This window comes from Panthera onca, chromosome D1 (genome assembly GCF_046562875.1).
Source record: "Panthera onca isolate mPanOnc1 chromosome D1, mPanOnc1 haplotype 2, whole genome shotgun sequence".
NCBI lineage: Eukaryota > Metazoa > Chordata > Mammalia > Carnivora > Felidae > Panthera > Panthera onca.
Window position 1 is genome coordinate 52588547 of NC_138348.1, and position 17815 is coordinate 52606361.

Sequence of the window (17815 nt, forward strand, 5' to 3'; positions counted from 1 at the left end):
TTCATTTTCTTATTTATTAAATAATTTATTCAAGTAACTATGAGCACCTATAAAGGAATCTACCTATACACTGTACATATAGTGATGAAAAACATCAACAGACATGGTTTCTTCTCTCATGAACTTGTATCTAATAAAGTTAAGGATTTTGTGTTTTTTGCCTATTAACAATGAGAAGCCAATAGCATATTTTAAGCTGATGAGTGGCAAGATAATATTTATATTTGAAGATATTTCTCTGATTTCAATGTAGAGAAGGGTTTTATAATGAAACCTAGAATGCATTAAGAGGCAATTCCAGTAAATTTCACTCAAGAGGCAATGATACTGTTTTTTTGGCTGGTGACAGTGGTGATGGAGATGTAGATCCAAGAGCTAATTAAAAGGCATATTTGACAGGTTTTGGTGGTGGGTTTGTAATGGGAAGTACAGGTGAAGGATATGTTCAAGATGGTTTCTAGCCTATGAGTTGTGGAATAGCCCATACACATATGCTATTCACTGAGAGAAGAGATGCTAGACAACCAGGCTTGGAAGAAAAATGGTAAATTAATTTTAGAGTTGGTGAATTTTGGATATCTGTGAAAGATATAAGTTGATATATCGAGTAGGCATTTAGGAGGTGTAGGCAAGATATATAATTTAGTAATCATCAACATGGAGATGGTAATTGAGCATATGGAAAAAAGAAATGGAAGACAGGGTAGAAGAGATTAGCACGGAGGAGAGAAGAAAATCAAAGAGAACTCAGGACTGAACCTTAAAACCGATGTCAAAGTGGTGGATAAAAAAAGACATGTAAGAGAAAATGAAGACACCAAGAGTGTGAGATAAACCAGGAGATTGTGAGGCAAACAAAACCAAATGGAGTATGTCAGGAAGAGGATCTGGTCCATTGCTTTAGCAAGATTTAGAATCGACAGATGATTTTTTAAAAAGTTTATTTATCTATTGAGAGAGAGAAAGAGAGAGCATGGAGGAGGGGCAGGGAGAGAGGGGGAGGGAGAATACTAAGCAGTCTCTCCACTGTCAGCATAGAACCCAACAGGAGGTTCCCTCTCAAGGGCTGTGAGATTATGACCTGAACTGAAAGCAAGAGTTGGGTACTTAATCAGCTGAGCCACCCAGTCACCCCAACAGGTGATCTTTTTGAGAGGCATTTTGTGGAACTAATGGAGAAGGAGGCCATGCTGATGTGAACTGTAGAATGGATGTGAGGTGAGAACTGGAGACAGTGAGTGTGGCAGTGCTTGGAAGAAATTTGGGTGTGAAGGGAGGGAGATGGAAAAATAGCTGGAAGGAAATAAAGAGCCTTTTTATTTTTATTTTTATTTTTAAAAATGAAAGATACTGGAGAATGTTTGAAAGACAAGGCAGATCCACTGAAGAAGGAAATATGACCCCAAATTAGGGAACAATTGATAGTGTAATTGCAAGGCTAGAAGGGCTACGATTCAGTGTAGGAAGTGGAAGGTTTGATGCATTGAGTATGGGCAGATTCTATATCAATGGGGAGAAATAAGGAAAGGATGGGAGAATGTGCAAATAGGTTGGTAAGTTTTATCTTGGGAAGTTGAAGAAAAATCTCATTGCACACCTTTTTTCTCTGCAAGGTAGTGGTTGATGTCATCTTTTAAGAGAAGAAGTAGAGTTTGAGGTTTGAACAGAATGAAGAAGTTTTGAAAAAGGTTTTGGAAGAAGGGAAAGTTGATCAGGAAAGTTTTTTAGGATGGACAGGAAGCATTGAGGTCTCATTTAAAGTTGGTAACTATATAGTAAAAGCAGCCATTTCTGTTACTTTAGGCTTATTCTAAGACCACTTGGGATGATCAGGTACAGATGCTGAAAGGTGAGTGGTTGTATTCAAATAGATTGGGGTTTTAGCAAAGGACTGGCTTAATCAATTTGACATTCTATTTTCTTCTAGTATACCATGAGTTTGTGGAGGGGATAGAACAAAATTATCAATCCAAAATCATATTGGATATGGTAGTAGGTGAGCAGGTAATTAAAGGTTTTCCATCCCACATCAATGCCAATAATTATCTCAAAAACGCCTATTGAAGGATATTTTTCTCCACCATAGGTTTGATGCCACCCTCATCGTACACTAGATAATTGTAAAAACTAGGTGTGCTTTTGGCCTTTTTTATACTATTAACATTTTATTTTTCTTACACTGGTATCATACTGACATAATTTGTTGCACATTTTTAATGTTGTGAGGTTATTCCTTATCACTATTCACGTTTCAAATCTTAGTTTATTCACGGATTCCTTTTCCTTCGTAGACCATAGCTTTTATTTGTTGAGTCTCACCAGTCTATCTTTATGATATTGATTGGGATTTGCCTATTCAAGAAGAGTCTCCTATATATCACTAGCTGCCTAAAGAGTAAGAGGCACACTTTTGAAGTGGACTAAAAAAAATTGCTTCTTGTATCTGCCCATACAAAGAGTCCAGAAAAACCTCAGCTCCAGATTCATTCCATGGCATCACCCAGCCACTACTCCACTGCTCCAGCCTCTGAATTCCTCCTCATCTGCTTCCCTAACTACCGGAGTTGACAGCACTGGCTGTCCCTGCCCCTCAGCCTCCTTTTTCTCCTGGCCATGGGGGCCAACGCCACCCTGTTGACCACTATCTGGCTGGAGGCATCTCTGCACGAGCCCATGTACTGCCTGCTCAGCCTGCTTTCCCTGCTGGACATCATGCTCTGCCTGACTGTCATCCCCAAGGTCCCGGCCATCTTCTGTTTGACCTCAGGTCCATCAGCTTTTCGGCCTGCTTCCTCCAGATGTTTATCATGAACAACTTCCTCCCCATGGAGTCCTGCACATTCAGGGTCATGGCCTATGATCGCTCCATGGCTATCTGCCACCCACTACAATATCCTTCCATAATCACTGACCAATTTGTGGCCAAGGCTAATTTCTTCATAATCACACGAAATGCCCTACTCACTGTACCTATTCCTATTCTCTCTTCCCAGCTTCATTACTGTGGGAAAATGTCATTGAGAACTGAATCTGTGCCAACTTGTCTGTGTCCAGGCTCTCCTGTGACAGTTTCACCCTTAACGGCATCTACCAATTTGTGGCTGGTTGGACGTTAATAGGCTCAGATTTCATCCTCATCTTCTCCTATACCTTCATCTTAAGAGCTGTGCTTAGGTTCAAGGCTGAGGGGGCTGCTGTCAAAGACCTGAACGCATGTGACTCTCATTTCATCCTCATCCTGTTCTTCAGCACCATTCTGCTGGTTGTGGTGTTGACAAACATGCCCAGAAAGAGGGTCCCCATGGACATCCTCATCCTGCTCAATGTCCTTCATCACCTCATACCCCCTGCCTTGAACCCTATTGTTTATGAGGTTCAGATCAAAGAGATAAAACAAGGAATTAAGAAATTGATGGAGACAGGGATGTGAATATGTGAAATAGATCTAATTTCTTTTCTTCCTTCTCCTCAGTGATTTTGCCTAGACAGTGTATTGGAAAAAAGCTTGATGAGTATTTACTATATACTCTGAAGCTCACTTCATAACTGACCCAGATTTCTTCCATTCCTCTCTTCACCTGATTTTGGTGAAGGTAGGCAACAGGAAGAAACTGAGATTCCTTAATTGTGTTGAGCCCAGGCAATTTTATGTAAGTAAATTTAATCTTCACAACATTTCTGCAGGTGTCATTACTTCCTTTTTACATAGTAGGAAAAAATGATGCTTTTTAAGATTGGAAACTGCTAAAGACCACATTATCTGGAAAATGGCAGAGATCAAAATCCAGACTCCAAAGCCCAGGTTCCTTCTACAGAAATTCCCCTTCAAGTGCAGTTGATGCTGGATACCTGACCTCTACCTTACTCTCCTTTGCTTGTGGTTTGTCCTTCTGGATATCTATTTCCTGCCTATGCCTACTTTCTTGAGAACTAGTGGGTTCTCAGAGATGACAGAATCCTGCCCAACAAAGCATCTGCAACCCTACAGGAGAAGAACGTTCATAATAACATATAGCAATACCAACTTCCTCTTCTATCTTATGCAGTCTCACCATCTTCAGGGAGTCTTAGAAATGAGGATAAGTTGGGGGAGAGAGAGATGGGGAGAAAGGAAGCCATTTCCCAGAAAATGGGGAAACTGACCAGGACGTTGGGTTGGCCACTTCCCCTAAGTGTTTAAGCTACACAACCAGTGAATTGAAAATCAAGTCTTATTTGATTTGTTGACTTTTGCTCAAGAGCTCTAGTTGAAAGTGAGAAGACATAGCAAAGTGTCAGGTTTCTGGATAATAGTGGGTCCGGTGAGGAGAAGAAAAGTCATACTGGTTATTTTCAGATTATTTAATGTAAGCAAATGGTTAAATGGATATTGGAAACCTAGAAACTAAAACAGGGGATACTGAAGTAATGGAGAGGTAGCACCTGTGGGAAGAACCTTACACTTGGGAAGAGTTTGGTCATTGGGCCCTAGAAGGTTGTCAGTGGGCCCATGGGGCTGTGTCTCACAACACTGAGGAAGGTGCTGCCTTGAACTGGTACTAGTGTCACAGGAGCTCAGAAGAGGGGCCCTCAGAGCTGGGACTCAGATCTCTGAGGATGAATCCCTATCCTGCTGCTACCTCTGAGGGAGCTCAGTGAGGCTGATTTGACCCTGGGAGTTCCAAAACCAAATCCAAACCAAATCCAAACCAAACCCAAACCCAAATAAAACTGAAACTCAATATCCAACCAACCAACCAACCAACCAACCCTGGAGACTAGAATCAATTCCACTGCCAGGTGAAGAGCCAATGCTTGGGGATACTGACAAGATAAGAACAGACAGGAAGAAGCAAGTATCCCTTGCCCTGCTTCAGCCTTCCAGTCTTTTCCTGTTGTTCTCTCTGGGTGGACTCTAACAGGGAGCCAGGTGTCTAACTAACAGAAGAGTCCCAGTGTCCAAGTCCCAGATCCCACAAGATCTGCATCCCAAAGCAGATCTGGATGGGTAGGTATGAGGCTGAGAGACAAGAGTTAATGATTACACAACTCTTGTTGGTTCTGAGTCTGAGGGCTTGTGACTTGCCAGTGTTCACTGGCTCCCAGGGACTGGACACAGAATCAAGTTCTCCTGTTCAGGTACACGAAGAGACATGACAGTATAACATAATATTACAGGGGAAGCTTTCATAGCTGTGAAAGAATTTGGAGTTAGCTGTCAGCAGGAATAGAGAGTGATTGCATCACATTATGGGGATTCCACAGAGTAACTGCATCTCAGTGCTGCTGTGGGCTCCAGGGCGGACTCTTCTACATGCAGTAACAGCAGGAAAGGAAAATGACATCCATTTGTCTACAAGAAGGTACTCTTAATGTCCTTAGACTTGGCTCTCATTTCCTCAAGCCCAGCCACAGGTGTGACTCAGTATTTGTCATTTTCTACAAGAGAATTCTCTCTTAGGGCTCCCTCCATCTCATGGCTGTTAGAAGAGTTTTATACAGCACCACCTTCCTACTGTCCCTCAGAGGACAGAAGGGCCAACTTCAAACACTGTGGCCTAAAATTATACTAATAATCCCAATGTTCTTATATACTGATAATAGTGATAGTCATGACAATGAAAATAAAAGCTCAAATGTTTTGAGCACTTGCAATATACCAGTATCTGTGCATGATTCTTCTGTGGATGATAATAAAAATTCTTTAAGAAATCTAACAGAAAGGATTTAATTCATAGGAATAGGACAGATTGTCATGTGATATTGTCCAGCATTTGGTCCACTCTGTTGGTCTCTCTAGGAGTGCTTTGTCTACCTCTGCTATGCTTCTCCCAGGTGCAAACCCAGAAGGGACTCAAAGAGGAATCGCTGTTAGTTGGTCATATTCAGATCTTAATCCCTTCACTAGGCTTTTCTAGATCAGTGCAAATCGCCAACATAATTATGAGTGGGTATACACAGTTACAGAAACTACAACTTGTGTTAAGGATTTGAAAGGAATTGGGGGCCAGCACACCTGTTGTCATTACTCACAGTGACAAGCACATCTTCTGGTACATCAAACAATTTGGGAAATATCCCCTTGCTTATGCTATTGAAGTGGCTAAGAGAAGAGTTAATCAATAGTGTCTACAATGCATCTTTAGTTCTAAGTAGTAGATTTCTCAACATAAGAATGGACAAGATATATGCTTGAGGTTGGCTCTCAATTCTGGTCCTTGAGAGACAGGTTAAGAGGACCACAATTTTTCATAGAATTGTCAAGCCCAGTGCAGGTGGCTTAAGGAACTGGACACAATGGCTCTAAGACGATTTGGGCTGAGTCCTCATAGATAAAGGGGATGGAGGAATAGGATTACCCAAAGAGCCAGATCTTGAAGGGCAGACACAACTTTGCCATGAGGCTCCTGTAGCAAAAAAATGTTATTGAACATGTCTTGAATGGATAGACTGAAGTAGCAGAAACTAAAGGCATTTTAAATAGGCATTTTAAAGGTACAAGCTTTCAGTTTTAAGATAGATAAGTACTGGATATGTAATGTATAACACGATGACTATAGTTAATACTGCTGTTTGGTATATTTGAAAGTTGCTAAGAGAGTAGATTCTAAAAGTTCTCATCACCTGGAAAAAACATGTTTTTCTTCTCTTTTTTTGCATCCATGTGAGACACTAGATAATTTGTGGTAATCATTTAATCGTATACGTAAGTCAAACCATTATGCTGTATACCTTAGACTTATATAGCGCTGTATGTCATATCTCAAAAAATTGGAAGAAAAAAATAAGGTCTTTCGTAAGTTAACTGAAAAATCTGTGGAGTAACTTTGCTAACACAGACTGACTATGGCCCAGTTGTACTGGAAAGTGTGTATTGATGAGAAGGGGACAGGAAGAAGCCAACTGATAGCCACTCACCACACTCCCTGGTTTGCGGGTTAGTCACATTTGCAAGAAAAACACAGAGACTTTTGGAAAAGAATATCTGAAGCCATTGAACACTGATTTTCAGGACCAGAGAAGATTTAAATCTAGAGCCAATAGTAAGAAAGAGCAGTGTATCTCCTGGAATTAAATTACCTCGAGGAAAAAGATGACCAGTGCTCAAAGCAATGAAAGAACAAAACTACATTTTCTGCATATAATAAAGTGGAGTTTGGGAGCCTCTTAGTACATATCTATCCTGATACACTGTTCCTCAGATATTTTCTAAGTCTTTGGGTGTTAACAATGAGAGATGTGACCTGAGAGGCCCAGTGTGGGACATCAAAGCTGTGTAGCCAGGGAATCTACAAAGGCTGAAGTTATTGCCAGGAGTAAATAAATGCTTCAGAGCCTGCAAGTCAACACTGCTCTCTTGTGGCTACCAGCGGGAATAGCAATACTATGGTGATTTCAGCTCTCCATCTCTACTTGATGTTTGAAAGGGGACTGACATCTCTGTGTTGTGAAAATTCCTGGGATCTCCAACACTTAGAAAGAGGTAGGGAGTGGCTTCAAGTAGAAGATATTGTACTTTTTGCTTATTAGCCATATGGGGATTTAAATGATTAATTAAAAAAATAAAAGGAATATAACAATTTATACTCTGATTTTCTTTTCTTCAGTGACATCCAAAATAAAAATCAAATCAATGACATGAATCAGGTATTCATAAGTGTAGAATGTATTTCAGTATTTAATAAGAAGTTACATTAGCGATATTGGCTAAGGACTGTATATAATAATAACATTTATTCCTTTCTTCATCTATTCAACCAAAAATTAGTTGAGTGCTTTGTGTGTCGTTAACATGTTAGTAATTAGCATAGATAGTTACCAAGAGGTAAACTACTTTTAGAGAAATTATGATTATAATTTTGGGAATTATCATTATTCCCAATTTTACAATTGAGCAGAAAGGTAAAAATACTAATGGTCATTGAACTAACAGAATCAAGAGAGAAATCAGGCATGTTTGTTAACTAAATCCATTTTTTCTATCACTTTGTCTAGGGATTAAGATATATTTTTAGACTTCTCCTGGACAGCTATGTAGTTTTCTGAAGGTTTTGTGCTCCAGATTACAGATAGCAAAGACCGTGCACGTCAAAACCCACCATACATAGAGTTAATCAAAGCTAGTAAAGTTAGTTATTACAACAAAGATATCACAGTAATTTAATACAAAACTAGCTTACTTCTCATCTAAACCCATTCCAATATGGGGGCTTTGCTTCGTGTCAACATTTAGGGTCTGAAGCATCTTTCATATGTGGATTCTCCATGTATTAAGCTCTCAGGGATCTCCAACAGGTACTTCTGAATCTGACTGACATACAAGCAAAGAGAGAGAATGTTCAAGATCTTGTAGGAGGTTTTAGGGGCTCAATCTGGGAAAGATTTACATCATTTATTCTATCATCCCATTGGCCACATTCCTCACATAAATCCAACTGCCTACAGGAGAGGCTGCATCATTGAACATTCATCTCTTAAAAAAAATTTTTTTTAACATCTATTCATTTTTTTTTTTTTGAGACACAGAGGCAGAGCGTGAGCATGGGAGGGGCAGAGAGAGAGGGAGACACAGAATCTGAAGCAGCTCCAGGCTCTGAGATGTCAGCACAGAGCCCAATGTGGGGCTTGAACTAAATAACCACAAGATTATGACCTGAGCTGAAGTTGGATGCTTAACCGACCGAGACACCCAGGTGCCCCTGAATATTCATTAAAAATTTTTTTAAAACGTTTATTTATTTTTGAGAGACACAGAGAGACAGAGAATGAGCAGGGGAGGGATAGAAAGAGAGGGAGACCCAGAATCTGAAGCAGACTCCAGCCTCTAAGCTGTCAGCACAGAGCCCAATACGGGGCTTGAACCCATGAGCCGTGAGATCGTGACCTGAGCCGAAGTCAGTTGCTCAGCCGACTGAGCCACCCAGGCGCCCCATGAATATTCATCTCTTAAGAGAAATGATACTAGAGAGACTCTTGCATGTAATATATACTTAACTTCTTCCCAAGGGAGACCACCCAAGCTCACATGCAGTCACTGTGTGCCACACAAAGTCCAAGATCTTGAGCAGTGTCTTCTCCATCAGGTCCTGATATGATTCCTCACAGGCCATTTTCCTCCTCCTACCACATATGTAATGGTGGAGCAGACACTGGTACCAGTCATTAAGATTCCCAGCTGGAAGCGAGGCATGGAATTCATTTAGCAGGAACTTGTTCATGGTAATGCTGGAATATTTTGGGGGCAGACACTGCAACATTTTTACCCACTGAAGTGGTGGAAGTTCCCTAACTAGACACTGGTTATGTTCTCTGGGTGAAACTCTCCATCGTATCTACGACCTCTAGTTCTGTCTCTGGGGGGTTGCGTCTTCATCAGTGTTCTCCATGGCATTATACCACACAGGCTTTGGAATGTGTGACTTCTTTTGCATTACTGCTTTTGGAGGCTGCTTCTAGCTCATAAAATATTAAGATCAATAATTGTATTAATTCTTGATAAAAACTTTCTTTAAAAGCCAAGCTCAGGTATCTTTGGCAATAAACATCCTCAAAAAACAAACAGGTGTCTGATCTATTTGTATCAGGGCAGTTCCATGGACTAGTAATCACACCCACATATTTTCCTAAGCATAATTTAAAATTTTTCTTTTGTTTCCTTATTGTCTTTTCCATGCCACTCCTTTGTAGGTAATGGTGTCTATCTAAAGCCATTGGACATGAGTAAGACAACTGTACACATAATCTACTCTCTTCTCAGTGCTGGTTTCTATGAGTCTTTGTTTTTTAAAGACAATCTAAAACTTTCTCTGAAACTTTGACCTTCCAAGCAGTAGGACAGTTCTTCAAAACTCCACATTTATGGACTGTCTCTATCAACAGTAATATATGCTTGAAGACTGACCAACTTTCTGCTAAGGTCATCTACTTACCATAATAACTTGTCAATGGGATCAACAATTGCAAGCACATACAATTTTTGTCAATTGTTCCAACCTTTCCCCTAGAATTACCATTTAGTAGCCATGTCAGCTTTCCTTGTTGTGTAATTTTTCTAGTATTGGATGTCAGTTTCCTCATTGTCTGAAGCATTACTCAGGATCACATGCCAGCTGTTGAAATGAACAATTCCAATGTGTCAGTGGTTTAACACATACAACTTTATTTTTGACAACATCCATCCAATGCATGTGGAGGGAGTCTCTCTTCCATGCTGTCTTTTAGGGACCTAGCTTCCTCCATTGTATCATTCCATCTTTTCTAGGGCTTCATGTTTTTAGTGGATTACGTGCAACTGGCCAGAGGTGGGGCACACCAAGGAGGCTATAAAGGTTGTACCTGGAAGAGGTACATGCTATCTTTTTGGCCAGGCTCAGTCGTATAGCCCCATCTAACTATAGGTGATCCTGGAAAATGTAAATTTATCTGTGCATCTGGGAGGAGGAAGAACTCTAGTAAACTTAGCCTTGTCTCTGTCATTTATATACATTGATTGTCGGCTGAACTCCAAGCTGTGTAGTGAGAAGGGTGAGAGTGGTAGGAGACCTCTGGAGATCTTGTGGCTCTTCTGGTCTCTCTGAGACATTGTCAGCCCTAGAGCCTGGTCTGCTGTTTGTTTGCCTCCACCAGTAGCCTCGTTAAGTAGATCATCAGGTTTTATTTTAGGTTCATAAAGAGAAGAAAAGAGGACCTTTGAGGTCCCTTGCATGTTTTCCAGTCACCCCCATGTCAGTGGTATGAATGAAGAAAGGGAACTTGATATGCTGGATCAGTGGATGGGTACAGGGATTTGAATACCCACGCCTCCAGATCCAGTCCTCAGGACTGGACTGTCCAAACATATTCCTGAAAACTGCCCTGAGATTTGCTAGGATGATATCAGGAGCCTGACATGGGACTCAAATGAGCAGGGCATTTTCTGCTCAGTCCTTGAGTTTATGCAGAGTTCTTGTGGCCTGTCAAGAGACATTGCTGTTAGGACACAGGGGGAGGGGGACCTGATGAGTTAATATTCCAGGGAAGGATAGACTTTGGTGGATTTCCTCCACAAAGTTACTAAATTTATTGTCTTTACTTGGATGTTTATAACAGAATTAAGAACTGTGTCCTGTTTGAGAAAGAGGCTGTGAGTTTCCTTAGACCTGTGCTTGCTTCTGAAAAAGTAAATATTGATTTGTCTGTAGATGGAGCCAAAAGAAGTCTGTTTATGGTCCATGTGCTGTGTTTCCACAGAGCTGGGTGAGAGCAGTTTCCTTGACTTCCAGGCGTGCTACTGCCTTTGGAGGAGTCTGAGGAAGTCTGTACACTATGTTTGTCCAGCCAGCCACTATCAGCTAGAACATTTTTCTGAGACTGTAAGATTGCACTTCTCTACATGTCTTTTTCCTATTGTGGGACAAATACTGCCTTGGTTAGTATCATCACCTTCACTTTCCTTTTGTACCAGCATCTTTTTTTCTCAGCCAAAGGAATTATATAGTTCACCTATCCCCCTCCCCATCCTGCAGCCACTAGCTTTTCTCCATATTTGAGTCTATTTCTCTTTTATTGTTGTTTGTTTGTTCATTCATTTGTTTTGTTTTTTTTAGATTCCACATATAAATGAAATCATATTGTATTTATCTTTCCCTATATGACTCATTTCACTTACTATAATACTAAGTCCGTCCATATTGTCACAAATTGCAAGATTTCATTCTTTTTAAAGGCTAAGTAATATTCTATTGTATATATAATATATATACCACATCTTCCTTATCTATTTGTCTATCAATGCACATTTAGGTTGCTATCATATCGTGGATATTGTAAATAATGCTGCAATAAATATATGGGTGCCATAATCTTTTTGAATTTTAGTGTTTTTGTTTTCCTTGGGTAAATACCCAGAAGTGGAATTATTAAATTATATGGTATTTCTATTTTAATTTTTTTAACACCTTGCATAATGTTTTGTACAATGGCTGTGCCAATTTACATTCCCACCAACATGAGGATTCCTTTTTTCTCTATCCTTCCAGACACTTACTATTTCTTGTCTTTTTGATACTAGCCATTCTGATTGGTGTGAGGTGATATCTCATTGTGGTTCTGATTTATATTTTCTTGATTATTAGTGATGTTGAGCATCTTTTTATGTGTCTGTTGGCTATCTGTATGCATTTTTTGAAAAAGTGTCTAGGCAGATCCTCTGCCCATTTAAAAAAAATTTTTTAACGTTTTATTTATTTTTGGGACAGAGAGAGACAGAGCATGAACGGGGGAGGGGCAGAGAGAGAGGGAGACACAGAATTGGAAGCAGGCTCCAGGCTCTGAGCCATCAGCCCAGATCCCGACGCGGGGCTCGAACTCACGGACCGCGAGATCGTGACCTGAGCTGAAGTCGGATGCTTAACCAACTGAGCCACCCAGGAGCCCCTCTCTGCCCATTTTTAAATAAGATTGTTTTATCGATGTTGAGTTGCATAGTTATTTATGTATTTTGGATATTAACCCTTTATTGGGTATATCATTTACAAATATCTTCTCCCATTCAGTATGTTGCCTTTTTGTTTTAAAGATGGTTTCCTTCCAATCAACAAAACTAAAAGGCAACTGATGGAATGGGAAAAGGTATTTGCAAATGACATATTGGACAAAGGGCTAGTGTCCAAAATCTGTAAAGAACTCACCAAACTCCGCACCCAAAAAACAAATAATCCAGTGAAGAAATGGGCAGAAGACATGAATAGACAGTTGTCTAAAGAAGACATCCAGATGGCCAATAAGCACATGAAAAGATGCTCAACATCACTCCTCATCAGGGAAATACAAATCAAAACCACATTGAGATGTCACCTCATGCCAGTCAGAGTGGCTAAAATGAGCAAATCAGGAAACAAACTATAGATTCTGGAGAGGATGTGGAGAAACAGGAACCCTCTTGCACTGTTGGTGGGAATGCACACTGGTGCAGCCACTCTGGAAAACAGTGGGGACGTTCCTTAAAAAATTGAAAATATATCTACCCTATGACCCAGGAATAGCACTGCTAGGAATTTACCCAACGGATACAGGAGTGTGGATGTATAGGGGCACTTGTACCCCAATGTTTATAACAGCACTTTCAACAATAGCCAAATTATGCAAAAAGCCTAAATGTCCATCAACTGATAAATGGATAAAGAAGTGTTTTTAAAAAATTTTTTTTAATGTTTATTTATTTTTGAGACAGAGAGAGACAGAGCATGAACAGGGGAGGGTCAGAGAGAGAGGGAGACACAGAATCCGAAGCAGGCTCCAGGCTCTGAGCTGTCAGCACAGAGCCCGACGCGGGGCTCGAACTCACGGACCGTGAGATCATGACCTGAGCCGAAGTCGGATGCTTAACTGACCGAGCCACCCAGGCGCCCCAAGAAGTGGTTTATATATACAATGGAATACTACTTGACAATGAGAAAGAATGAAATATGGCCTTTTGTAGCAACGTGGATGGAACTGGAGAGTGTTATGCTAAGTGAAATAAGTCATACAGAGAAAGACAGATACCATATGTTTTCACTCTTATGTGGATCCTGAGAAACTTAACAGAAGAACATGGGGGAAGGGAAGGAGAAAGAAAAGTTACAGAGAGGGAAGGAGGCAAACCATAAGAGACTCTTAAAAGCTGAGAATAAACTGAGGGTTGATGGGGAGTTGGAGGGAAGGTAAAGTGGGTGATGGGCATTAAGGAGGGCACCTGTTGAGATGAACACTGGGTGTTGTATGGAAACCAATTTTACAATAAATTTCATATTAAAAATAAATAAATAAAAATTAAAAAATAAAAAAAAAGAATTTGAAGTCTTGAATAGCCCTAACATTATCTACATATTAAAATTTAGATACATTTTGAGTCAAAATAAAAATTAATGCTCAAAAAAAAAAAATAAAGATTGTTTCCTTCAATGTGCAAAAGATTTGTAGTACCTGTTTATTTTTACACTTGTTTCCCTGGCGTAGGCATATATATATCCAGGAAAATATTGCTGATGTTAATGTACAAGAGATTAACGCCTATGTTCTTTGGTAGTAGTTTTATGCTTTTACATAGAAGGTCTTTAAACCATTTTGATTATAGTTTTGTGTATGATGTAAGAAAGTGGTCCACTTTTTTTTTTTTTTGCAATAGTTGTCCTATTTATTGAAGATACTGTCTTTCCCTGTGGTATATTTTTACTTCTTTTGTTGTAGATTAGTTGACCATATAAACATGGGTTTATTTCTGGGCTCTCAAATCTATTTTTTTTTAAATCTGCACACATTTGCTAACATTACAAAACCCTAAAGATGAAGTCTTCTGAATAGATCAAAAGAGATGATTCATTACTTACAAAGGAATACCAATTGAGCGGTCATATACTTATCAATAGCAACAAAAGATATCAGAAAGCTGTATAAATATACATACAGTATAGATATAACATATATAATATACTATTCAATTTGTATGTATATAAAATACTTGTTAATATTCATGTTTTTACCCAGTTAAATTGTCACTAAAAAAAAAAAAACCAAACCTTTTGAATTTAAAAAGTAGAGAAATGTTTTTGAAAGTACTGAAAAGTTAAGGAAAGGTCAAAATCTAGAAGGTAAAAACTGAGAGAGAATGCCAGGGTTTAAAGCTACTTTTGCTCTGAGGACTTCAAATCCTGAAGAAATCATTGTGAAATGGAGCAAAAAATGGCAATTTTCTGGTTTGAGGAGACAAAACTCAAGGCCTGGGATCCACTAAGAATAGGGTCTGATTACTATCCACCCACACACACATTCCAAACTGGACCTTGGGATGTATTCTTGGGGTTGTTGAACTAAAGTTCATCAGTCTTTGTGTTAACTGGTAGCTCTTTTTTTTTTTTTTCAATATATGAAGTTTATTGTCAAATTGGTTTCCATACAACACCCAGTGCTCATCCCAAAAGGTGCCCTCCTCAATACCCATCACCCACCCTGCCCTCCCTCCCACCCCCCATCAACCCTCAGTTTGTTCTCAGTTGTTAACAGTCTCTTATGCTTTGGCTCTCTCCTACTCTAACTTTTTTTTTTTTTTCTTCCTTCCGCTCCCGCATGGGTTTCTGTTAAGTCTCTCAGAATCCACATAAGAGTGAAACCATATGGTCTCTGTCTTTCTCTGTATAACTTACTTCCTTTAGCATCACACTCTCCAGTTCCATCCACGTTGCTACAAAAGGCCATATTTCATTCTTTCTCATTGCCACGTAGTATTCCATTGTGTATATAAACCACAATTTCTTTATCCATTCATCAGTTGATGGATATGTAGGCTCTTTCCATACTTTGGCTATTGTTGAGAGTGCTGCTATAAACATTGGGGTACAAGTGCCCCTATGCATCAGTACTCCTGTATCCCTTGGATAAATTCCTAGCAGTGCTATTGCTGGGTCATAGGGTAGGTCTCTATTTTTAATTTTCTGAGGAACCTCCACACTGCTTTCCAGAGCGGCTGCACCAATTTGCATTCCCACCAACAGTGCAAGAGGGTTCTCGTTTCTCCACATCCTCTCCAGCATCTATAGTCTCCTGATTTCTTCATTTTGGCCACTCTGACTGGCGTGAGGTGATATCTGAGTATGGTTTTGATTTGTATTTCCCTTATAAGGAGCGACGTTGAACATGTTTTCATGTGCCTGTTGGCCATCCGGATGTCTTCTTTAGAGAAGTGTCTATTCATGTTTTCTGCCCATTTCTTCACTGGGTTATTTGTTTTTTGGGTGTGGAGTTTGGTGAGCTCTTTATAGATTTTGGACACTAGCCCTTTGTCCGATATGTCATTTGCAAATATCTTTTCCCATTCAGTTGGTTGCCTTTTAGTTTTGTTGGTTGTTTCCTTTGCTGTGCAGAAGCTTTTTATCTTCATAAGGTCCCAGTAATTGATTTTTGCTTTTAATTCCCTTGCCTTTGGGGATGTGTCGAATAAGAGATTGCTACGGCTGAGGTCAGAGAGGTCTTTTCCTGCTTTCTCCTCTAGGGTTTTGATGGTTTCCTGTCTCACATTCAGGTCCTTTATCCATTTTGAGTTTATTTTTGTGAATGGTGTGAGAAAGTGGTCTAGTTTCAACCTTCTGCATGTTGCTGTCCAGTTCTCCCAGCACCATTTGTTAAAGAGACTGTCTTTTTTCCATTGGATGTTCTTTCCTGCTTTGTCAAAGATGAGTTGGCCATATGTTTGTGGGTCTAGTTCTGGGGTTTCTATTCTATTCCATTGGTCTATGTGTCTGTTTTTGTGCCAATACCATGCCGTCTTGATGATGACAGCTTTGTAGTAGAGGCTAAAGTCTGGGATTGTGATGCCTCCTGCTTTGGTCTTCTTCAAAATTACTTTGGCTATTTGGGGCCTTTTGTGGTTCCATATGAATTTAAGGATTGCTTGTTCTAGCTTTGAGAAGAACGCTGGTGCAATTTTGATTGGGATTGCATTGAATGTGTAGATAGCTTTGGGTAGTATTGACATTTTGACAATATTTATTCTTCCAATCCATGAGCAGGGAATGTCTTTCCATTTCCTTATATCTACTTCAATTACCTTCATAAGCTTTCTATAGTTTTCAGCATACAGATCTTTTACATCTTTGGTTAGATTTATTCCTGGGTATTTTATGCTTCTTGGTGCAATTGTGAATGGGATCAGTTTCTTTATTTGTCTTTCTGTTGCTTCATTGTTAGTGTATAAGAATGCAACTGATTTCTGTACATTGATTTTGTATCCTGCAACTTTGCTGAATTCATGTATCAGTTCTAGCAGACTTTTGGTGGAGTCTATTGGATTTTCCATGCATAGTATCATGTCATCTGCAAAAAGCAAAACCTTGACTTCATCTTTGCCAATTTTGATGCCTTTGATTTCCTTTTGTTGTCTGATTGCTGATGCTAGCACTTCCAACACTATGTTAAACAACAGCGGTGAGAGTGGGCATCCCTGTCGTGTTCCTGATCTCAGGGAAAAAGCTCTCAGTTTTTCCCCATTGAGGATGATGTTAGCTGTGGGCTTTTCATAAATGGCTTTTATGATGTGTAAGTATGTTCCTTCTATCCCGACCTTCTCAAGGGTTTTTATTAAGAAAGGGTGCTGGATTTTGTCAAAGGCCTTTTCTGCATCGATTGACAGGATCATATGGTTCTTCTCTTTTTTTTTTAATTAATGTGATGTATCACGTTGATTGATTTGCGAATGTTGAACCAGCCCTGCATCCCGGGAATGAATCCCACTTGATCATGGTGAATAATTCTTTTTATATGCTGTTGAATTCGATTTGCTAGTATCTTATTGAGAATTTTTGCATCCATATTCATCAGGGATATTGGCCTGTAGTTCTCTTTTTTTACTGGGTCTCTGTCTGGTTTAGGAATCAAATAATACTGGCTTCATAGAATGAGTCTGGAAGTTTTCCTTCCCTTTCTATTTCTTGGAATAGCTTGAGAAGGATAGGTATTATCTCTGCTTTAAACGTCTGGTAGAACTCCCCAGGGAAGCCATCTGGTCCTGGACTCTTATTTGTTGGGAGATTTTTGATAACCGATTCAATTTCTTCGCTGGTTATGGGTCTGTTCAAGCTTTCTATTTCCTCCTGATTGACTTTGGAAGAGTGTGGATGTTTAGGAATTTGTCCATTTCTTCCAGGTTGTCCAATTTGTTGTCATATAATTTTTCATAGTATTCCCTGATAATTGTTTGTATCTCTGAGGCATTGGTTGTAATAATTCCATTTTCATTCATGATTTTATCTATTTGGGTCATGTCCCTTTTCTTTTTGAGAAGCCTGGTTAGAGGTTTGTCAATTTTGTTTATTTTTTCAAAAAA

General features: G+C 39.6%; 1 pseudogene; it reads left to right on the forward strand.

Annotated features, from left to right (window-relative positions):
• Positions 1–2490: 2490 nt before the first annotated feature.
• LOC145712447 (olfactory receptor 56A1-like) lies at positions 2491–3430 on the forward strand (annotated as a pseudogene).
• The last annotated feature ends 14385 nt before the right edge of the window (positions 3431–17815 follow it).